At 46.8% G+C, this 5,557-nt stretch overlaps 1 protein-coding gene across 1 annotated transcript in view; it reads left to right on the plus strand.

The window, feature by feature from the left end:
* Window positions 1-4,661, plus strand: part of TWIST2 (twist family bHLH transcription factor 2) — a 30,197-nt gene extending 25,536 nt beyond the window's left edge. The window contains exon 2 of the mRNA XM_027698601.1: window positions 4,219-4,661. The gene's annotated coding sequence lies outside the window, so the exon portion shown is untranslated. The remainder of the gene's footprint in view (window positions 1-4,218) is intronic.
* The last annotated feature ends 896 nt before the right edge of the window (window positions 4,662-5,557 follow it).

A 5,557-nucleotide genomic window follows, 5' to 3' on the forward strand; every position in this document is an offset into this window, starting at 1 on the left:
TGTGGAGAGAGAGGAGGATGGGATGGTTGTGGAGAGAGAGAAGGATGGGATGGTTATGGAGAGAAGAGGATGGGATAGTTGTGGAGAGAGAGGAGGATGGGATGGCTGTAGGGACAGAGGAGGATGGGATGGCTGTAGGAGCCAGGAACCTCCATCCATCCCGCTCTCCCAGGTGACACAGGGCTCTCCCCCCCCCACAATGATCCAAACTCAGACTTCCAGCCTGGGAGACAAGACACAGAGATCCATCCTCCTCTCCAGCTCAGCATTTCCAAGCTTAAAAAAGCACAACCCTCTTCCTGGAGCCTCTTGCTTTGGCATTTCAGAGTTCCAGGCCAGCCCTTTTCCCTGGGAAGGCCCACTTGTGTCTCCCAAGTCACGCTCCACATTGTTCCCTGTGGTTTTAGCCCGTCCCTGTGCCCACAGGGAAGGAGGCACCAGGGGGGTGACATCATGCAGTAACTGAACTGCTCCTATTTATTCGTTTATTTTGAAAAATAATATTAAAGGCAGCTGCTGCTTAGCACAGAATGAAAGATTGGGCTGATTTTCTACAGCAGGAGAGTCCCCTTTTGTGTCCTAACCCAGCACTGCTCGGACTATTCCAGAATAAATTTTTAAACTAGAAGAGGAGAGGTTTGGATGGGATATTAGGAAGAAATTCTTGGTTGTGAGGGTGGGAAGGGGCTGGGATGGAATTCCCAGAGAAGCTGTGGCTGCCCCATCCCTGGAAGTGTCCAAGGCCAGGTTGGAGCAACCTGGGCTAGTGGAAGGTGTCCCTGGATGAGCTTTAAGGTCCTTCCAACCCAAACCAGTCTGGGGTTCCATGAGCTCCTCTCTATCCCATTTTCCTCCTCTTGATGACTAAGTAGATTCTCTCCAGCCCTGGGTGACACCCAGAGAGGTCACTGCCTGAGGCACTTGCTCTGCCCTGTCCAGGCATTATTTCCAAGCAGAAATAGCTCAACACAGGACTTCTCCTTCCCCATTCACCCTATAACAGGTTTGGAATATCTTACCAGTTTTTATGCAGCACCTGGAGCACTAAATCCTTCTGGATTAACAGCACGGATGAGGACCAGTAACCTCAATGCTTATTGCAGCTCCAGCTCCTTCCAGCACCCACTCCAGAGGTTCCCAAAGGCAGCTCCCATGGGAAGTGCCCTGTGCTGTCCCACTGAGCAGGGCTGGGCTAAACCACACTGGTTTTTCCTTCCCCAAGGTGAAGGGAAAGGGAGTAGGAAATGGTTTATAACCTTCTCAGTGACTGCTGAAACCCTCCCCGCTGCTGTGCTCACACCCCTCACCTCCCCCACCCCCTGAGCCCCTCCCTGCCCCCCAAAAACAGGGCAGGAAGGTGGGCCAGCACCTTCCTGGGAGGGATTTGGGCTGGAAGAAGCCCCCGTGGAAGGAGAGAGGCTGAGCCCTGGGGGCAGAAGCTTTGTTTTGCATTCTCAACTTTCAAAGAAGCTGAAAAACCTTAAAAAAACCCCAAAACAAAACAAAACACAACAACAACAAAACCACACCAAATCCCACCAAAACCAACTAACTAACAAACTCCAACAGTTTCCCTGCATTTCCCACTTCATTTGCACTCTTGGCCACGTCATGGAAATGATTTCACTCCTTTTGTAACCCAAACCACCCCAATCCTATATAAGCAAAGGCCTTGGGGACTTGTTGTGAAATTTCCTGCAGCCAGGGCTGTGTTTTGCTGCCACCTTCCATCAAGCCAGAAGCCCTTGGGTTTTCCAGGCTGTGGAATGCTCCTTATGTGGCTGGGAAGTGCTCCTAAAGCAGGGAAAACTAGAGCAGGAAGCCCTCCGTTCAAGGGAGCTGCATTGGGTCTGAGCGAGCTACAGGGTGGGAGAAATGCTTGGAAAGCCCAAAGAAATGTTTGGAAATCCCTGAGAAATGTTTGGAAATCCCAGAAGAAAGTAGTTCCCATCCCTAGAAGTGTTCCAGGCCGGGTTGGACAGGGCTCAGAGCAACCTGGGCTAGTGGAAGGTGTCCCTGCCCATGGGAATGAGCTGGGCTTTAACGTCCCTTCCAATCCATCCTGGAATTCTGTGAGATGTGTTTCCAGCAGAGACTGCCACTGTACATCACCTCTCAGCCCAGATACTGCAATCCTACATTATTATCATATGGAATTGTGGCATCCAGCTATGCCTTGGAGGATCCCAAGGTGCCTTACAGGCACCACCGGCTCAAATCCCACAGGCACTGGGAGATGGGAAGGGCTGAACTGGGGTTTCCCAACCAGAGGCACAGGCAGGGAGGGCAATCCCAGCTGTGCATGGGCTGAGATTAAAACCAAGCTCTGCAAAGCTCTGCTACCACACCAGCTTAGCGCTGGGAAGAAACTCTTCCCCCTCCTCGGAACATCCAGAGCTGCTTCTTTCCAGAGTAAGATTCCCCGTGGAATCTTTTGGATTGGAAAAGACCTTTAAGATCTTCGAGTCCAACCATTAACTCAGCACTGCCAGGTCCCACCCCACGTCCCCAGGTGCCACAGCTCCATTGATCTCTGTAATTAAAGAGGGGAAAGAGCCAAGAGGGTCCTGTTGCCTCGTTTTCCAGCTCCAGAAAGCAACTGGGGTCGTGCTTCCCCTCCTGGTGTGTGAGGAGTGGGGAATCAGGGCCAGCAGAAGGCACTGGGTTTACTGGGACACTTCCAGGTGGGACACTCCAGGACCAAGGGGCAGGAAGAGGGAGCCTCCACGAAGCCTTTGGCTGCAGTGGGGTGGGGACAAGAGGAGGAAAGAGAAGCCCACAGACGGTTTGAGGGCATTTTCCCCTCTTCCTCAGCCGGGAGCTTCCCCATGCAGGACTCAAGGAGCAGATTCCTGACGTGAGGATCTCAAGCCAGAGTCAGAGGATAATGTCACAGAACCACAGAGTGGTTTGGGTTGGAAAGGGCCTCCAAGACAACCCCCTGGGAGCCCAGGAGGGGACATGGCAGAGCCATTCCAGAGCTCGGGGGCCACTGCCCACAGGGTGGAGCGTCACCACACCAGAACAGGGAAGCCACAACACCTCCTAGCTCTGAACTGCTGCGAAATTCCCAGTTCTCCAGCTGTTCTTTGGCTCTCTCCAGAGCCAAAAGAGCTGCTGGGAACCAGAAAGAACCATTGGAAATGAGATACCTCAGGGCAGCAGCAGCAGAGCAAGGTGTTTGTCCCGGGGTTCAAATCATCAGCTCCCACATCACAGCTCTGCTCCGAGGGCAGCTTTGTGCTCACCTCTGCAGTCCTGGGTGGGATTGAAAAAATCCCTGGGAATGGAGCAGCCCAGGATTGCTTTTTGCCAGGTTTTGCCTCGTTTTCACAGCTCAGAGAAGAGCAGGGCACAGCAAAGCCTCCTGTAGCTGGCAGGGTGTCCACCCTCCCCCCCTCCCTCTGCCTGCTGCAGAAAATCATCACGAAAACAAAAAAACCCATCAGAAAATTGCTCTGTGGTATCTTCCTCCTCCCTGGATTTTATTTTCCTGCCCTGAATCCCTCCCTGGCCAGCCTTAGGAAAGGGTCAGCCTGTCATCTGCCAGGCTGGGCATCCCCAGCCCACCACCCAAAGCAGTTGAGCTCAGTTCCAAGTGGTCCTGGGCAGCTTGTCAAGTCCCTGAGCTCGTCTGCAGAATGTGGTTGTAATTAGATAATTAATGACTTGGAGATGGAAGGGGGGGGTTGGGAAGGTTTGGGAAAAGGAAAGGAAGGGAAGGGAAATGGAAAGGGAAATGGAAATCAGCTAAATGGAAGCTTTCCTTAGTGAGGGGAAATTATTATATCTGGTTTTTGACTCTGAACTTGGGCTGCACATCCCAAAGTCAAAGGAATTGGGAAGTTTATGATGTTTTTTCGTTGTTGCTTTTGAGTTTGGATATTGCATGGAAAGAAAACACTCCTTTCCATCAGGATTTGCCTGACTGTGTGGGAAGAGCTGTGGATGGGCTTTCTAAAGCCCATCTCAGGAGGCTGAGCATCCCATCTCCCCATTCCTTAAGGCATTTCCCATCCCCAGGCCTAGGGGATGCTCCTGGTGAACTGGATCTCTCCCAGCACGGATTCACCACGTTCTGGGATGAGGGGCAGGATTGAACAGGTGGATATGAACCACAACTGGACTTCTAGGGAAGAAGAACTTCCCAGGCAACACATCTCAGAAAGATGTTCAGTGTGTTTATTTTTCTTCTCTTCTTTTTTGCCTTCTCTCCAGACTGTCCAGCATCTGCAACTGAAGTGGAATTGGGATTTATCCAAGTTTGTAGCTTCTGAAACCTTAAAAACCTCAAGTCAACTGGTCCAAAAGACCCCTCTTGACCTCCCTGGCTCTGAACTCTCGGTGGAGCACTTGGACTGAGCAGAAAACAGCACCCAACGGGCTGAAAGTTTGCAACATCTCCCCCCAAAGCCGCTGAGCAGCGAGAAGAGGAGAAGCGACATTCCTGGCTGCCCGTGTCCGTCGGATTTCGTGTCTGTCTGTCTGTCCCCAGCTTTGGGGTTTTAGCGCCAATTTTTATTTTTTTTTCCTGAAAAAAACCAAGAGAAATCTTAATTCAGGAACGCATCGATGAGACATCTTTGGGTTTGGTTTTACTCCCCCTGAACTGTAGCGGGTTTGGGTTTGTTTGGTTTTTTTTTTCCTTTTTTGAGTTATTTTTTGAAAGTCAAACCCTGATTTCTTGTACAGTCGTGGCAAAACCGGACCAAGGCTCTCAGAAAAAATAGGAAAAGAAGGACTAAAGCCCACAGTGTGCCCAGCTCCCTGCATGATTTGTGACAATAAAGCCTGGATCACAGACTGCCCTCCACACTCTGCCACCTCTCCCTTATTGCTCCATGATTTGCTACAGCTCATCCCCCCTCCTTTTTTTTTTGTTTTTATTTTTATTATTTTTCTTTTTTTTTTCTGTTCCAGTGTATATGTGGCTTATTTGTTTTATTTATTGAGATATTTTTAACAAGCTAAGAGACTGCAATGTTGCTGTGTATACTGCTTCTCTTGCCAATAAAAATAAAGATGTCATGCAGCTACCAGGAGTCTGACATTTCTATTTTTAATATATGTAGTATATTTATATTTCTATTATATTTATATTTTATTTATATTTATATTTATATTTTATTGATATTTATACTTATTTTATTTAGATAATATATATCTATATTTTATTTCATTTTTATTTTATATATTTTATTTATTTTAAATACTTTTATTTTTATTTTATTTTTATTTTATTTATATTTATAGTTATCTTTATTTTTATATTTTATTTATATTATATTATATCTATATTTTATTTATTTATATTTATATTTATATTTATATTTATATTTTATTTGTATCCTACTATATATTATTTATAATTATTTATATTTATTTTCATATTTATATTTAAATTTTATATATATTTCTATCATATATAATATCTATATTTTACTTTTATTTTATATATTTTATATACGTTAATTTTTATTTTACTTATATTTATGTTTATTTTGAGAGGTTTCCTTGCACCCCACAAAGTTGTGGCACAGCAGTTTGGCTAAAAACT

The sequence above is a fragment of the Neopelma chrysocephalum genome, unplaced genomic scaffold (genome assembly GCF_003984885.1).
Source record: "Neopelma chrysocephalum unplaced genomic scaffold, ASM398488v2 Primary Assembly neopelma1_130, whole genome shotgun sequence".
NCBI classification, from domain to species: Eukaryota; Metazoa; Chordata; class Aves; order Passeriformes; family Pipridae; genus Neopelma; species Neopelma chrysocephalum.